At 36.4% G+C, this 19,261-nt stretch overlaps 1 protein-coding gene across 4 annotated transcripts in view; it reads left to right on the top strand.

Annotated features, from left to right (window-relative positions):
- Col4a5 (collagen type IV alpha 5 chain) overlaps positions 1-19,261 on the top strand; it is a 281,900-nt gene that overhangs the window by 1,231 nt on the left and 261,408 nt on the right. The window lies entirely within an intron of this gene.

The following is a 19,261-nucleotide window of genomic DNA, read 5'->3' as shown; positions in this document are numbered from 1 at the left end:
CACACTGTCTCCTAGAAGAGTTATCCCGGTAGTCCACCCTCTATCCTTTGGTGAGAGATGAATGTGAAGGAATTAATAGCTTTGTTGAGGAAAATATTCACCAGTTTGAAGGCCATTGTCCTTAATTACACTTAACCCGTGAAGAAGTATGTGACAAATTAAGCTTTACTTTTGAATAATCATAATAGATGCTTTAAAAAACAGTTTAATCTGCGATTATGGCTTAGGCCTTCACATGGTGGAGTGATCATCAGTCCTTACATTCAGATGCTATATTATATGTAGATTTTCTGAATACATTTTAAAGCACACTATCTAGCTTTCAGACAGCACTTAGCATGCCTCCCATCCTATTCCTCTCTGTCCTGCAGAAAGTGTGTACTGAAGGTGTAAAAAATAAGTTATATATTCTTGTAACCACACATAATTTTGATGTAAGATCTGTTGAAGACTCATGTGTATCAAATGGTTCATTATACATGTTATAATTTTCCTCTATCAAAGTAGGTATGATTTAATAACGGCTTTTTGATACAGAGTGTTGATGGGGTAAGGTTTAGACAACCAATTAAGGCTTACCACTATTAGAAAAAATAACAATCGTGCTAGATTTGAAAATCATCTTAGTATCTGCTGTTTATAGCATTTGCCCCAGGGGACAATCCATGAAACAATTCTCCTTTTTTTGATCTTGCTATTAATAAATGTACACCATAAAACACCACATGCCAATTTAAATCTGCTTATATTAAAATGAAATTTATTTTTATGATTGACAAAACTCAGGAACAAGCCTGTTTTCTTGTGTTCTTAAAGTAACAAGTGTTTGTGAAGCAACCAGTTTTATTTTCCTTACTACATAATTTTTAAAGGAAACATTTGCATTCCATTTTCATAATGTTAGTATTTTGTATCTCTGTTAAATCCAGGGATTTGTTTTTCCTGCTTCAGAAATAAATGTCCCAGTTAAAAGAAAGTTTTAATCATCTCAAAAATATGAATGGTATCTGCTCTCCATACTTGTGCTACGGATTTTGGTGACCTTCTCCAGAGTGAAACTAGAGGGTGGTGGGGCTAGTTGTTGACTGAAGTTGTCTAGTATGGAGACTTTTTACTATTTGTTTTAAATTTATCTGTATGACTGTTTTGCCTGCATGTATGCAAACACACCAAGTGTGTACATTGCTCACAACGGGTAGAAGAGGATGTTGAAACCTCTGGACCTGGACTTAATGATGGTGGTTAGCATCATGTGGGTGCTGGGAACTGAACACAAGTCCTCTACAAGAGCAGGAAGTATTCTTAGATGCTGAGCCATTTCTCCAGCCCCTACTGAGGTTTTTATATTAGGAAGAGTATTGCTTTTAAAACCACATTACTTTTTCACAGCTGTGTGATTTCTTTATGTCTAAAGTCATGCCAAATACAGATATCACAAATTTGTGCATGATTTTTAAGGGAGAGTGTTCATTAAGTAGAGTAAAATAATCCTGAAAGACTAACAAAAAGACTGAAAGACTAACAAAAAGAAAACAAGGCAGGTTTAGACTTGGAAGGCCATTTCTAGTGATGGCATAACATATTTTTGTGTTAAGGTAATTACAGCTATAGAAACTCACTGTCAGTGCAGATTTATGATATGGAAATAAATACTATGCAAAATTATACTACTCTTTTACAGAAATTTGTGAGTTCTTTTGTGCAGTAGAGTGAATAGGTTTCTGTAATTTGAACCATGATATGTGCCTTGTAACCAGGGGCAGAAATTTATCAAAGGTAGGAGTATGGCTTTTGGCCATGAAATAAATTTTCCTCTATGAAGTATTCCTTTCCATAGGAAGAAAAGGTCATCATTGTTTTCATTATCATTTTATTTTACATTTAAGTGTCTATTATGTGCAAAGTACTATGCTGCTATGGTAATACGTATTTTATTTAGCCCTTTTTGCAGTGCTAGGGATCGAACCCAGAGATTGAAGCACACTAAAAATTTGGTCTTTGTATTTACTCTTCACAACAGACCTACAGTATATGTACCCATAGCTCTACTTTACTCATGAGAAAAATCAGGGTTTAAGCAAACTACTAAAAGTCATGTAGGCAATAGGCTGAAGAGCTTGAAAATTTGAATTCAGACTTTGCCCCAAGTACTGTCTTATTCTGTTTTCTTTGTATGTAGTCCATAGATTTATGTCATGTTCAAAGTACTTGGATCTCTGTTACTTTTTATTCTGTACACAGAAGGTGAAATGTTAATGATAATGAGATTACATCTCTTCCTTCTCATTTTATATAAGGTAGTATGGCGTAATACAAATAGTTAGACTTAAAAAGACAAATTTGATCTCCATATGTGTATAGAGTGAGATAGTTCAAATGTAATCTAAAAACAATCACAGGTTTTATGATTGCATGCAATCACAATAAAAATCAGATTTACAGAATACCTACAGTTTGTGACAGATGATTTACTTTGAAGAAAAAGTTGCCTTATAATTATTTTTAGCTTCCACAGTAATTTTTAAAATGCTGAAAATTTCAGAAACATGTCTGTTGTGATAAATAGGGTATGTGTGTATGCTGATACCTTTTTACCAAAAATGATCAATTCAGTTTTGTTGATTTTACTAATTTAACTTCCTTCTCATACAGAATTTTGTTCATTCAACTATCTGTTTAACTTTAGGCTTTTTTTGTATTTCTGAGGATCAAATCAAGGACTTTGCACATACTAGACAACCTCTTTTCAACTGAGCTACATTTGCAGCCTTGTATCTTTAGTCTTGTGAACATATTAATATATGTATCTGTCCTGTTGTATTGTAAGAAGCTATAATTTTCTCTTGTATTTTCACTTGGCAGTTGATGATTGCATATGCAATATATGAGACCGTTTATCTTGAATTAATCTTGCCAGCTTGGTTAGGATAGTGTCTGCCAAGTTGATCCTGTATAAAGTCTCGTTTTAGCTTTGTAAATACAGAACGAACTGATCTTTTGAGACTATATGGGACAATACTGTGAGTCAGTATATACAATCTGTTTTTCATTATAATTTCTCTACCATTTTCAGCATCTATTAATGATTCTGTCATGAATGATTGTTACAGTTGGGTTTAATTTTCATAATTTTTTTATGTTAACTATTTGAACTTCTGATACATTTTCAGTATTTTTATTTTATGTCAATTACTGTGTATTCAGTGTGCAGCATTGTAAATATAATGAATTTTTGCTTTTTATGAATTACAATGATTTATGCTTTTATTACAATTAGTTACTAAATTCACTGTAGATATAGCAAATCTGGAATCCTTTCTCATTGATTTCCATGTCCCTTTAACATGTTCCCATCACTTTTGAGCATCTCTTCATTTACTGGTGCTAGAAAAATCTTCATTTCTACTTTCTTAGTCCCAACCTTGGAATAAGCCTTTTTATTCACATATTGTTTTTACTAAAGAGGGGAATTGAGAAACCAAGGTCTGGATGCTTGGCATGATCATTGCGCCAGTGGTGTCATTCCTTATAGTCCTGTGAAGCAGACAGGTCTAGGGTATATATGTATATATGCACAAGCATATCCATTTCTACATCAATCTCTTAGAAGCTTTCTATATGTCAAAAACTATAAGTGCATAACAATACCTGTGATTACGATCCAAGAGCACAGAATATGCATACATGCTTGATGTAGTAGAATCTTACTGTTTTCTGCTATCTCTTGTTTCTTTTGGGGGGTTGTGGGGGAGCTGAATATTGAACCAAAATCCTTCAACATGCTAAGTATGTATTCTCCCAGTTTACCATTGATATACACCCACACTTTTTGACTTGTCAGTTGCTGTTACATTAATTTTCTGCCTAGTTTTAAAGCTTTATCATAATCTCTCCCTTCATTTAACTTTCTTTTATTTTACCTTTTACAATATGCTCTTTCCATCATAGCCTAGGTAAGCTTTCCTGTAACATTTTGAGTGCTACATAGATATTTTGGTTCTCTATCTTGATTCTCAGTCTTTGCTCAGTTCTAGTATAATGTTACATTTTCAACAGATGCTTTTTCAGGAAATCCCAATAAATGAAGAATTGCATTTATACTGTTCTCTTTAGGTATGTTGCCCACAAATTGATTTTTTGTTACACATTATAGATAAAGCTTAGACAATGTCCTGCCTTAATGGAGTGTACTTGATTCCCCTTACTATCATAGCAGTTGCTGATTATGCCTTTCTTTGAACAATGTGACATTTACCTTCTTATAGTTCAGTGTGTGTTTGATCTAATAATCATTTTATTTCCTGGGATTTTATCTGCCCTCTTTATTAGATTATCAACTATTTGGAGGTCATATTTTAATATAAAAATAACTGTATTTTACTGAACTGATAAATAAAAACACCATGCAGATAGATTAACACAGCGACTCAAACACTTGCCCAGACCCGAACTTGATACATATTAATGAACTTCTATAGTTAGAAGTGCGATTCTGAATCCGTGGAACGTGCTTAGGGTTTTACACTTTGACTATCAATATTTTTATACACGTATCTACCACAAAACAGAAAAAAAGGATAGTGTTAAAACTAGAACAATAATGAGCTTCATATAACAAGTAATAAATATAACAAATAATCAGTGGGGGATGTCTTTTGCTTTTCTATCACTTCCTCGATTTTTGCGTACTTCTTCAAGGACCAGATATGTGTGAGTGCGTCTCCGTTCACATTGACCAGGCTTGTGTTCAGATGGGCATTGCCTGCTGGAAACTCTACTGCCTGGAACATGGCATCCAGCCCAATGGCCAGATACCAAGATCATTGGGGGAGAAGATGATACCTTCAGTACCTTCTTCAGTGGGACAGGTGTTGGCAAGCATGAGCCCAGGGCAGTGTTCCTAGACAGACCTAGATCCCATGGTCACCAATGAAGTTCATGCTGGTACCTTCTGTCAGCTCTTCCACCCTAAGCAGCTTATCACAGACAAGGAAGATGCTGTTAATAAGTATGCCCATGGACATTGCACCATTGGGCAGGAGATCATTGACTTTGTCTTAGAATTCATAAGCTGGCTGACCAGTATGCACAGCTTCAGGGCTTCTTGGTTTTCCTCAGTTTTGGTGGTGGACTGGCTCTGGGTTCACTTACCTGCTGGTGGAACATCTCTCTATTGATTATGGAAAAAAACTGAAAATTGAGTTCTCCATTTATCCAGTCCCCCAGGTTTCCACTGTTGTTGAGCCCTATAGTCCAATCCTCACCACCCACACCACCCTGGAACACTCTGATAATCCCTTCTTAGTTGAAAATGAGGTCATCTGTGACATCTGTCAAAGAACCATTTACACTGAGTGCCCAACCTACATTAACCTTAACTACCTCATTAGCCAAATGTTATCTCTTCCATCACTGTTTCCCTGAGATTTTATAGAACCCTGATTGTTGAGCTGACAAAATTCCAGACCAATCTAGTGCCATACCACATATCCCTCTGACGACATATGCTACTGTCATCTTGGTTGGGAAAGTCTACCATGAACAGTTTACAGTAGCAGAGATCACCAATGCCTGCCTTGAGCCAGCCAGCCAGATGGTAAAGTGTGACTTTCACCATGGTAAATATGTGGTTGCTGCCTGCTGTACCATGGTGATGTGGTTCCCAAAGATCTCATTGCTGACATTGCTTCCATCAAGACCAAGGACAGCATCTCCCATTGACTTCAACACCGGCATTAGTTACCAACCTCCTACTGGTGGAGACCTGGCCAAGGTACAGAGTGGGCATGCTAAGCAACACCACAACTATTGCTGAGGCCTGGGCTGGCCTAGAGCACAAGTTTGACCTGAGGTATCTTGCCAAGCATGCCTTTGTGCACTGGTAAGTGGGTGAAGACTTGGAAGAAGGGAAGTTTTCTGAAGTCTGTGAAGATGTGGCTGCCCTGGAGGATTTTTGAGGAATTTGGAGCAGATAGTACTGAAGGAAATGATGAGGGCAAAGAGCATCTGACCATGTGCTGTAATTTTACACTTCATTGTCTTAAAATTGTCTATTTTTGTGTGTAACTGTTGTAATCCTAAACTATCAAAGGCGATGTTTCCATGTTTTAAAAGAAGTAAATTTTAACTTAAAGCCTGAATGTTAATGTGAAGGATTTTTGTATTTTTTAGTGCAAGAACGTGTTTATTTACTAATCAAAAGGATGATCCTACTTAAATCTACACTTTGAAATGGGTTGCATGTAAAATGATTTTGATAAAGTAATGAAAAGCAAAACCAAAGCAAAGCAGACAGGTAATATGGATATTTGAAATTCGCTTATTGAGCTGAGCTTATTCACTCTCTCAACTAATTTCTTTCCAGGGTGGTGATGAAATTTTTATTCTGCTTTTTCATAGACAAGTACAGATGACATTATTCATGACATAATCCACCACCAATTTTCCATCCTTCAATTTTCTTGTTGCTGTGTTTTGCTTCCCATCCCACTGCTGAACCAAGACAGTGTCTGTGAAGGTGCAGATCATGGGAGTTTCTTTTTTCCCATCAGTTATAGTTTCATCAAATTCCTCTCCCGGAGTACAACAAAGCTGTGTTGTTTGCAAAGTGCTCTCAGAATTAATGGTCATATCATTGGCATCACAAGCAGTCTGGCTTAGAATATTATTCACCTCTAAAGAAAAACAAAATCACAAAATTTGCAGGAAAATGGACAGACTTAGAATGTTTAACATTAGCTAGGTCATCCACTTTCAGAAAGAAAAAAACCCCAGCATTTTCCCCTCATGTATGGATCTTAGCATATACAGTACACCTGGAAATGTGTAAATACATGCATCCGTGGTTATAATATAACATTTGGAAAGAACAAGAAAGAGTAATATTAGGTGATGGGGAAGGACAGAATGTGGGTAAAAGACATATGAGTCATGGAGTTAATAATTATGTTTGTTCCCTATTTCACCAATTTATATGTTGATTATGTCTAGTGGTATACATGATCAATGTTGGGGAAAAGGAAAATATAGAAAAGTACATTTAAACAAGGAAAAATCTGTTGTCTACAGTTCTGCTAGAAGCCCAGAAATAACCTGTTTTATTACTTTGATGATTTTTCCTTTCTGTAAATGTAATACTTTTTATAAAAAGGTTAAGCTAAAAAGAGAATCATACTTTATGGAATTTCGTGTATCAATTTTTCAATCATAAAGCCTTTACTTATCATTTAAAAATTCTTACTTTTAAAGCATTAGGGTTTTTTACTGTCTTTTTGAGACAGGGTTTCCCTGTAGCCACAGTTGGCCTGGAACTCGCTATGTAGACCAGGCTAGCCTCAATCTTACAGAGATTTGCTTACCTCTGCTTCCCAAATGTTGGGACTAAAGGTGTGTGCCATTATGCTCAGCTTAGTTTTTTGTTGAATTTTTTTGAATTGAATATTTGCGATTTTCATACAATATAGTTTGTTGATACTTAGATCCCCTCCCCTGTCTGCAGTGCCCCACACTGCCCTCTGCACATTTTAATATACTCCCTTATAAAGCATTGGTTTCAAGTGGTGTCTGCAAATAAAATCTATGTTTATTCACACCACAATTTACACATTTACCTTTTTTGGTTAGTTTTGTTTTTTGAGGCATTATCTTGCAGTTCTCCTGCTTCATACTTCTAGGTGTTTGAATTGCATATATGCATCACCATGTCCCCTTATCTGATCACTACTGTAAAACAGACTTTCAAAATTCCAGATTTTCAGCTACTTTGGTAAGTTGTGCCATGAGAATTTTTCTTTTAAATCTATATTTTAATTGAATTTTTGTACATTTCATACAATAGATCTTAATCATATTTAGAACCCCTCCCATATCTATACCTCCCATATATTTCCCCCCACACCACTGGACTTCATGCATTTTGTCACATATGTTAAGGCCTACTGAGTCAACTTTGTGTCCTCAGATGCTCCGCCAGTGTGAGTTCATCCACTGGAGTCTGTTCAGCCTGTCTAGTGTCACTCCCATAAAGAAGATCAACTCTCCCTCACTCAGCAGTGATCAATTGTCAATAGCTACTCAGCTAAGGTTTGGGCCTCCTGACCATTTCCCCAGTTCTATGCTGGGTTTTTGTCTGGTTTGAGTTTATAATACCATGAGAATTTCTTATCCTATATTTTAATATTTTACCACTACTGTCTCTGTCATGAGTAATCAAATTGTTAAGTGTTTTTGATATTTTTAGTCTTTTCTACATGAAGTAGATTGGTAATATTCAGGAAGCCTATTTGAACATATGAATTATGATAGCATTTTTAGTCATTATATCTGTTAAGTAGATAATACTGTTTACACGTTTTAAATTTTGTTAAACTGTTTAATTAATACATAAAAATTACACACATGAATTCAATACCACATGACATTTCAAAATGTATATATTTTTAAAGTTAGGTTAAACATCCTATCTCATCAAACAGTTATTTCTTTATGGTGAAAATATTCAAAATTCTATTTTTCTAGCTTATTGAAATGTACAGTGCCTAATTGTTGTCTATAGTCACTGTGTTCTTCAACAGAACTTCTTACTCTTATCTAACCTAAGTACCCATTAGTTAAACTTTTCCTATTGCTTTTTCCTCTGTGCTCTCCCAAGCCTCTGGTAACCACCTTTCGATTCTCAACTTCTATGATTTCATCTTATTTATCTTCTACATATAAGTGCTGCTTTAGTATTTGACTTTTGAGTCTGGCTTATTTTGCATAATACAATAATTCACATTTCTCTCCATATTATTGTAAATGACAACTGTCATTGTCTATGTTCTTTTCTGTGGTTGAATAATTTTTTGTATAATTATTGAATAATTATATATGTGTACTGCTACTTTTTATTCATCTGTTGATGCACATTTAGGCTCTTTGCATTTATTGTTTTTTTGTGACTAGAGCTGCAGTTAACACAGATGTGTAGCTGTCTCTACATACTGATTTTATCCCCTCTGAATATACACTCAGTACTGAGATTGCTGGGTCATATAGTTGTTCTAGTTTTAATTTTTGAGGCGTGCCCATACTTTTTCCATAATGACTATTTTAACTTATACTCCCACCAACAGTGTCCCAATTGTTGCCTTTTTCTCCACATCATTTCCAGCACTTACTAATTTTAGTCAGGTGTGTGTGTGTGTGTGTGTGTGTGTGTGTGTGCATATGTGTGCGGAGGACAGAGGAGGACATTAGGTGCCTTCCTTGTCTCTCTCCACCTTACTTTTTGAGACATGGTTTCTAAACCTGAAGCTCTCAACTTTTGGGTGAGGCTGGCTGTGGTCAGCCAGCAAGCTCCCTTGTCCCTCTCCCCCTCACTCAGTGCTGGAGTTCTAGGCATCCAAGGCCATGCCTGGCTTTTACATGGATGCTGGTGATTTGAACTGATTCCCTTGCTTTCACAGCAAGCACTTTTACCCACTGACCCATTTCCCTAGTCCCCCCACCCCTTTCCAATACAAGGTCTCACACTGTAACTCAGACTGACCTTGAGCTCACGGTGATTCCCCCTGTCAAGTACTGGCACTACAGGTATGCTCCTTTCTTTAATTTTGGTTATTTGATTTTGTTCTGTGGAATTTTGGAGCTCTGTATGTATTCTAAAAATTCCCACTTACTAGATTGATGTATTTCAGAAACCCCATGTCCTTCTATGTGCTGTCTTTTCATGCTCATGATTGTTTCTATGCTATACGTGAAACTTTCAGTTGATGTAAGGCCATTTGTGTACTGATGCTTCACACACACACACACACACACACACACACACCATGCTTGTGTGCACGTGGAATGTGAGTCATGTATAGGTTAACTTACTTGACCTAGGTGATACAGTTAATCAGTGATTTGAAAAAGATTTGAAATGGAGCCCTCTGGCCCTGTGACCTGATCATGAGATTGTTCTTCATTTCATGCATGATAAAATAGAGAAAAATAAGTCATATTGAAAAGTGAGGAGGGGGGCTAGGAGATGGTTGAATAGTTAAGGGAACCTGCTAATTTTGCAGAAGACCCGAGTTCAGTTCCTAGCACCAATGTTGAGTAACCCAGTTGCCTGTAACTCCAGCTGCAGGGGATCCAACACCCTCTGCTGGCCTCCATGAACAACAACACACACAAACACAGAAACAAATATACACAAACAAATAAAAATAAAAATCTAAAAATGTGGAATAATTGTCCTTCCCTCTATGTGATCATTAGATTTGCTCCATCGTTAATAACACTTGAGTATGAACATGTAGGCTGTTTATTCTTAAGGTCTTGTATTTTAATTTTGTGAACTATTCCTCCTGTTACTTTTCTCCCCCAAGACAGAAGGTGGAGTCTGCCCATCATGAATGACACTTGCTGCTATACATGATCCCAATCCAGTTACAACCTCCCTACCCTAGAGGAGTTTTGTGATTCATCTGAAATGTAGTCTTTCTGTCTTCCTTCCCCACATCTTTGGCAAGCTCTTACACCTTAGATGCCTAGTGGGATTCCACTTAAATGGCTATGCCTTCACTTAGTCTTTTAATTTCCCCTTATCTTTCCTTCATAACACAGCAGACAAAAGCAAAAACAGACAAATAACATTGCATCATTTTCTTTAAAAAATTAAATTTGTATATACATATGGAACAAGAGGCTTTCCATCAATTTTATACCTTTAACACTTTACTTTCTCTCTGCATTTCCTCAATACATACATGACGTTATTGGCTACTTGTGAGCCCTGTAGCTTATTGAGTTCAAATGTTTTCCTCTGCAAAATCACAAACTGCTATGTGTATGGTTTTTCCAGGTATGTGTATGAATGATTAGGATCTGCTCTTGCCAAATTATTTTTCAAAATGATTATACCAATTACACTCCTATCATTAATGTATAAGACAGCTTATGAGACAATCTTAATATTTTTCTCCAATCTTCTACAGGGGTTATGGAATTGCTGCTCAAGTGATTGCCATTTGTTTGGCTGATTTGACCCTATCCTCTAATTATTTTCTTTGTAAAATGTAGTCATTCCATCATTTCATACCCTTATGACTGTAGCAAACATGAGTTGGGAATTATTTTCAAAAATATATTCTTATTAATTAACATTTTGAATAAACCACCTAGCCACTTTGCTAAATCTTCATTATAAACATTTGTTTTGAAGGAAGTAATTCTTGATGGTTTTTGGAGAGGCATCTTTTGTGTGTGTGGTTTCTGACACATAAGCTCCTTCATTTTAAGAAATCAGATTCTCATTTTATGCATCAGTGCTCGAGTTTATTTACCTTCATAATCTGTACAGGTCCAACTGTCCTTTTTTCCTTTAGTAACTTCTGCTGGCCTTTAATCAAAATGATAGTCTGTGATGGTGCCTGTTACACTGTTGAAATGGGAATCATGAATTCCTTGTTATTTGCTAATGAAAATCAACCAAAGAGGTTCTACTAATGAAACAGGTTTTTGATGCATTTGATATTGGATTTGTTCCCTTTATTTCATTAGATCTTAGATTTGGTTGCTAATTTATAGAGAGAATAAAGCATATTTATAAAGAAGTACTAAGTTGGTTAATTGAATTACATTATGAAAATAAGTAATGAAATAAGGGTAAAAATTTCTCTCAAGGTGTTTGTATATACCTCCTGCACGGAGAAGAATCAGCGTTGAGTCCAGAATTACTTATAGTGCATATGACATTTAGTACTGAAGGAGATATGGACGTTTGGGGGAAAGTGACCTAAAGAGTTGGAAACTACTGAAAACTCCTCATATTCTGTAGGTTCTCACTGTGGGCCCTCTACTACATTGCTAAAGAAGGAAAGGTACTGCTCACAATACCATAATCCAGTTGATATAATAAGATTTTTGTACGTGGAAAGAAAATATAGCACGGTATTCACATCCGATAAATTGCTTTCTGTTGCTTGTGGTAGAAAATATAAATTCATTTGTCCTAAAATTTTGGGTCCCATAACAACAAATTTGGATGTAAATTATCTCCAAAGCTAATTGATTCAGCCAAATAATGACACCATTAAGGATCAGGATCTTTCTTTCTTTCTTTCTTTCTTTCTCTCTCTTTTTCTTTCTCTCTTTCTTTCTGACTTCACATTCTCAGCCTATTAATTTGCTTGTAAAATTATTGCCCCTTGTGCTCACAAGATGGCTGCTGCAGCTCTTCTGCTCTCATGCTGATCCGACAATGCCCAATAGAAAGTGTGAAAACTGTTCGTGTGTATCTCCCTTCATCAGTAATGAAACTTTCTCAGGTGTCTCACACCTCCACCTGGAAACAATTCTATATGTCTTTTTACATCTGTGCCATGCATAATATATATCGTTATGCCAGTACATTTGCAAGCAGAAAAGGACCATAATGGAAGCTACACCAATGTTTTATTCAACCTCTCCCTGCACGTTGCTGCATGGAAATATTAGAATGGGAGAAATCTGAATAAACTGAGGGTGTTTGAGGCTAGGAGTGGGAGGAAGAAATTGTCCCTGTTCTAGAGTTAATTGAAATAAATACTTTGAAGACATCGGTATATTTGTTGAATGTTAAATGTATTATTTTTAAAGGGAAACTAAAGTTTTATTGAATTATAAAAATAATGCTGATTATATAATTGTAGTTTTTAGAGCTGTAGGAATGAGGGATATCAGCAATCCTTTACAAATCAAGTAATGTAGACCCTTGGGACTCATAATATCCGAGGAAACATGAAGACTATTTTAATACTTTTATTTGGGGGGGGTTCCTATAACAAAATACCTTCGACTAAGTGATAGTCTAACAGCAGAACAGTAGAACTTTATTTCCTGTATTTCTGGAGGCTAGGAGTCTATGATCAGAGCAGATTCCCTTGTCTGGCAAGAGCATACTTTCTGGATCATAGACTGGATACCTCCTTCTTCCCATATTTTCCAGTGATAGAAAGGATGGGGGTAGGGGTGTCTCAGGCTTCTTATACAAGGACACTAAGCTCATTCAGGAGGGATCAGGCCCATGGTCTAATCAGTTCTCAAAAACTCACTTGATAGTTAGTTACTTTGGGGATTGGTATGTGAACATGTGAACCTCGGGGAGCAAATGTTAGATAGTACAAGATATGAAAACTAGACTACTTTATCCTTTCACTGTGTGTTTATTTGTACTAATGATTGGTACAGCTAATAGTAAACTGCACCTAACTCACCTACTGTTTTTATTCTTCATACTCTCAAGAGGAAAAATCAACTTTAAATCAACAAAGTCCAGATATAACTTTGGTTTTATTAAATCTTTACCCATGAGTGCACCGCTAACATGAATAACAAAATGATGAGATGTATACACAGAGCACATCCAGAGTCTGAAATAGGCCTGTTGTTTCTAGAGGAAAAAAAATACTTGGGCAGCTGTTTCAGTTGTGGGTTGAGCAACTTAGTTTTTTGTGTTTTTGCATGGAATAAAACTTTCATTTGAAAAGACAACTTAGGTAAATGACGGCTATTTAAACCAGAGATGAGTCAAATAAACCTATCACTTCAAGGAAAACTACTCAGAACATTGTCACTGAAATATATGCAGCCTTCAAGTGAGAATTGCAATTTAGGAAAATTTAAATTTGTTGTCAAAAGTCAGCTTCCCAGATCTTAGGTTTCCCCAGTTTCCTGTCACTGAAGCTATTTCTCCAGTGCCTCCTTCATGTTAGCACTACCTTTGAGCTTTATGCCATGCTTCTAGACTTTTCCACTTTTCTAATGAGATTGGCAATTATACTGATGTGCATGATTTTCTTATTCTGTACAATTTGCTTTGAAAGTTGTATTTTTTCATACAAGTATATATGTTTGATATGCAATAGGTTTATTGTCACTTTTAAATGAATAAGTATTTTAAATGTTATTCCCTTTTGGATCTGAGAGATGGCTCAGCAGTACAGAACACCAACTGCTCTTGCAGAGGACCCAGGTTCGATTCCCAGCACCCACATGGCAGCTAATAATGGTTCATAACTCCAGTTGCAGGAGAATCCGATGCCCTCTTCTGACCTCTGTGGGTATTGCACAACATGGGTGCACTTACGTACATGCAAGCAATACTCTCATACACATACAATAAAAATAATAAAACACAAAAATGTTATTCCCTTTTATTTTTTATGTGATACATAGTGATAGGAGTCTTCCTTAATTTTTAAGAGAGGAAGTAAGTCCTAAAATGAAAAAAAATTGTAAGCCAGTGCTCTACAAAGAATAGCTCCATTATTATTGAGGTTCTTTAAATGGTTGATGAAACATGGCATTGATAACTTGCAGAGGCAGAGATGGAAGCTGCCGTCGCCTAGACCACATTGATTTAGTCATTGGAGATCTACTAATATGATTTCATCTTGGTTGATGAAGAACTAAAACAGAAAATGGAAACACGAGGTTGTACTTAAGTTTCTTACTATCATTATTTCAATTGCCAAATTGGAAAGTTGGGTTTTTTTTTCTTATAAACTATAGTAGAAATGTCAGTGAGCTAATGGTAATACTTTTTTTTAAGTTCCAAATTAGACAAACATTTATGCAACCAGGTCCCCACCTTAGGTACTTTTGTATTCAACACAATGTACAGATTTCTATATATAGTTACTTATATATCATTGCCTCTCAGTTTTAAAATAAACATTGAGTTTGGGGAAGTGTCAGTTTATTTCAGTTGCACCAAGAGGTGTGGCTTTCCTAGATGTGAATAGATTCATTTACAGGGACCTTTTTTTAATTGAGCTTTTTAAATGTCATACATTTCCCACTCAAATCCAGACCCCCTCCCCCATCCCAGCCTCCCTCTTTCTCCCCACAAAACCCTATGCACTCTGCTATTCATGCTGAGTCCTATTCATTCAGATGTATGTACCCAAATGTCCTTCAGTGTAAACGCATCCACTGGAGTCCAGTCAGCCCATCCAGTGGTCATATGTAAGTCATACTCTCCCTCACCCAGCAACAATAAGTCTCAAGTAGTTTTCTATCTACTGCTGGCCCACCACCTATTTCTCACCTCCCCTTTGGGCCCTGGTTTAATTGAGCTGACATGGGTCCCACATTCAACACCACTGCTTGTCACAGGCTCACATGAGCAAGCCTCCAGTGGCCTGGAGACCTCCACCTCCCTGTGTTCATGAACCAGCCCTGGCTCTTACAGTCTTTCTGACTCCTCTTCTGCAATGGTCCCGGATCCCATTATTAAAAGCATTCAACAGATAGATGCTCCTTTCTTTATTAGTAATGCACATGAGGGCTCTTTTGTCTCAGATTCTGTTCTAATTGTTAAAAGGAAATTTCTTACTGAACTCAAATCTGCCTCTGTGATTAAAAAAAAAATTTGAGGGGGTGGAGAAATGGTTCAGAAGTTAAGAGCAAGAGCCAAATTCGGTTTCTAGCACTACGTTTGCCTTTAACTCCAGCTCCAGGGGATCCAACACCCTCTTCTGTGCTCCTCAGCCACCTACAAACTTGTGCATAAGCCCACATATGCACATACACAAAAATAAAAATAAAAGCTTTAGCTGCTGTGGTGGCTCATGTCTTTAATCCCAGCACTCAAAAGACAAAGACGCACAGAGCTCTCTGTGATTGAGGCCACATAGTGAGTTCTAGACCAGATGGAGCTATGTAATGAGTCCTGTTTTAAAAAACAAAAGTAAAAATAAAAATAAAATTTTAAAATTGTATTTGAAGTATAATCTACATATAATACAGTTATATATATATTCAGAGGATATAGTTTTTGTTGTGACATGTATATATTTGGGAAACCATCACTACTTTGAGCATAATGAACTTCTAAATCCTCTCCATTGTCTTTTTTTTTTTTTTTTTTTTTTTTTTGTCTTTCTGAGACACGGTCTCTCTGTAGCCCCAGCTGTCCTGGAACTCACTGTGTAGACCAGGGTGGCCTTGAACTGAGATCCACCTGCTTCTGGCTCCCAAGTGCTGGGATTAAAGTTGTGTGCCACCATTTCTTTTTATGCCACTTTTTCTTTTTTCTTCCATTTTTACCACCATACCTCACCCTGTAGCAAAAATTTATCAGCTCTCTTTATAATAATTTCATTTCTTACAATTTAAAAATATTTATGTATGTATGCTGTATTGTGTGTGTTCACAAACGTGTATGTGTGAATGCAGGTTTACTCATGCCATGGTATGTGTGTGGAAGGCAATTTTTAGAAGTCTGTTCTCACCTTCGACTGTGTCAAGGTAGGGTCTCTCTTGTTTCTGTTGCTGTGCTGCATACTTCAGCTGTGGTAGCCTGGAACTTCTGAACGATTCTCTTGAATCTGCTTCCTATCTCACCTTAAGAGTACTAGGATTACAGACAGGTGTGTACCACTGCATCTGGACTTTTATGTTGGTTCCATGGATCAAAGTCAGGTCTTCACGCTTGTGCACCTAGTGCTTTTACATATCTAACATTTTGAGTTTAACTTTGTGCTCTTAGATTTACACACTTGTTGTAAATGTGGTTGATCGTACATCAATAATCCATTTCTTTTTTTGCCTCCTTTTTGTAAAATGGCAAACTCTTTTTGTCTGTGTATGGTATGTGCACATATATGGTCCACTCAGGGTAGAAGGGGCACCGGACATAGGTTCTGGGATCTAAACTTGGAGTCTTCTATAGAAGAAGAAGTGCCATTAACCATTGAAACATCTCTCCAGCCATTTATTTGTCTTTTTAAAATTGCCTTGTAAAAGAACTTTATGTATTCTGGATGTAATATCTTTGTATGATACACACAAGGTGTATGAAATGCTTTTCCTTTTTGTGGGTTTTCCTTTGTATTTTGAACTGATTTTCAGAGAATTGTCTAATTATGACTCAGTACAGTTTATATTTATTTTTAAACATTTTAAAAATGTATGCATGCTCACGGTTGCGCACCCGCGCGCGTGTGTGTGTGTGTGTGCGCGCGCGCACGTGTGTGTGAGTGTGTGTAAAAGTGCCACAGTGCATGTGTGAAAGTAAGGATAACTTGCAGGGTTTGGTTCTCTCCTTCCATCATGTGAGTCCCAGGACTGAACTCAGGTCATCAGGCTTGAAGGCAAGCACCTTTATCTGCTGAGCCAACTCACTGGCCCCAGTTTATATTTTATAATTGTGCATTCTGTATGCACGATAAATATTTGATTACCTCAAGTCTCCAAACTTTACTTTGGGATTTGTATTTTAAAATTTTGTAGTTTCAGCTTTTGTATTTATTTTGGGTATGTTTTGTTTTTTTCCCTCATGTATTTTCCCCTTGTGTTTAACTAGTTACAACAACATTTATTGAAAAGAATTTCTCTTCCACATTACTTTTTAGCTTTTTACATTTGTTCAAATTGAATTCACCATATCCACATGGGTCTACTTTGGAGTGTAATTTTTTTATTTATAAACCTGTTCTTAGGCTAATGTTACACTGTATTACTGTAGTCCTTGATAATTTAAATCAGCATAATTTTTCCAAGTTTACTCCTTTTTTGAATTTTTCTGTCTTACTCTGCATTTCTGTATAAATTTTCTAATCATTTCAATTCATATATTTGGTGTGGAATTGTTTATTCTCTAAGTCATTTTCGGAAAACCAATGTTTTAATAGTATTTAGAACAGGAAACATGCTACCATTAAACTTCTTTAATTTCTCCTCTTTGATTTTTAAATTTTAAAGTATGTATTTGAATAATAATCTATGTTAATTGTTAATACATAATGATACAGTTGATTTAGTTATTGATTTAATTATTTTATTTTAGTTTTTGATATTTTTGAGACAGTGTCTCCCTGTAGCCCCAACTGGCCTGGAACTCACTATGTAGACCAGGTTAACCTGAAATTCACAGAAATCCACCTACCTCTGCCCTCCCAGTGCTGGAATCAAAGGCGTACACCACCACACCCAGCAAATTATTTTAATGAATCTCTTTGATTTTATAGAGTATTGTATTGGCTACTAATCAAAATAAATTTACTTTTCTTCTTTTTTTCCTTTGGCTGTTCTCAGAGTGGAACACAAGACTTCATACATCCTCAGGATGGTTATTACCGCTGAGCTATGTTACTCCTCAGCCCTTAGAGTTCCTTATCATCTATTCTGCATTCTTTGTTTTTTTCCTCTCCTTATAGTCTTTATTGGACCTTTAGGAGAAGTTTCATAGAAATGTTGAGTCCACAGATGTCGGTCACCCCTTCCAAGCTTTGAAACCATTTTTTCCCACATATTTTGGGCTCTCTCTCTTTCTCATCCATCTATATCTATGTATCTATCTATGTATCTATGTATTTATCTATCTATCATCTATCTATGTATCTATCTATGTATCTATGTATCTATGTATTTGCCTATCTATCTATCTATCTATCTATCTATCATCTATCTGTGTATCTATCTATCATGTATCATCTATTATTTATTTATTTATTTATTTATTTATTTATTTATTTATTTATGAGTGTTTTGCCTGCATATGCCTTTCTCTGTGGATCTCCACCTTCTTTTGTTTTGTTTCAGTTTTGGTTTTTTCAGACAGGGACTCCCTGTTGCCCCAGCCTGCCTGTAACTCACAATGTAGGCCAGGCTGGCCTGGATCTCACAGAGATCCATGCACCCCTCTCTGCCTCTGAGTGGTGGTGGGATTAAGTGTATGCACCACCAGGCCTGGCTTCCACCTTCTTTGTTGATACAAAGTTTCTCACTAAACCTGGTGCTCATTAATTGGCTAGACTGGCTGCCAGGAACCTCTGCACCTGCCTGTCTCCACCTCTCCAGTGCTGAGGTAGTGGATATTGCCAGTACCCAGACTTTTTAATATAAATATATTTATTGAGCTTTTTTAATTTCATCCAACAGTTCTGAATCAAATTTAGATCCCCTTCCCCATCCATATCTCCCCCATCCTCCAACAAATCTCATGTATTTCACCATACATATTAAGTCCTATCTATTCAGGCATTTGTACCCAGATTTTTCCATGGATGCTAAGGATCCCCATGCTTGTGCACCAAGCATTGCACCTCCTGAGCCATATTCCATCCCTTGCTTTCACAGTATTTTTATTATACATCATTATGTTCTAAGCACCTTAATGTTAATCTTTTCCTTTTTGTCATTCTAAACTAGATATTTTCTCCTATGAGTGAATATATGTGTGTGTGTATATGTGTGTGTGTGTGTGTGTGTGTGTGTGTGTGTACATGTGGAAGTCTAAGTACAACTT

Source organism: Nannospalax galili, unplaced genomic scaffold, assembly GCF_000622305.1.
Source record: "Nannospalax galili isolate Female #2095 unplaced genomic scaffold, S.galili_v1.0 scaffold25, whole genome shotgun sequence".
Lineage (NCBI taxonomy): Eukaryota > Metazoa > Chordata > Mammalia > Rodentia > Spalacidae > Nannospalax > Nannospalax galili.
Note: the sequence above shows the minus strand (reverse complement) of the source record. Positions and strands in the feature narration are given on the sequence as shown.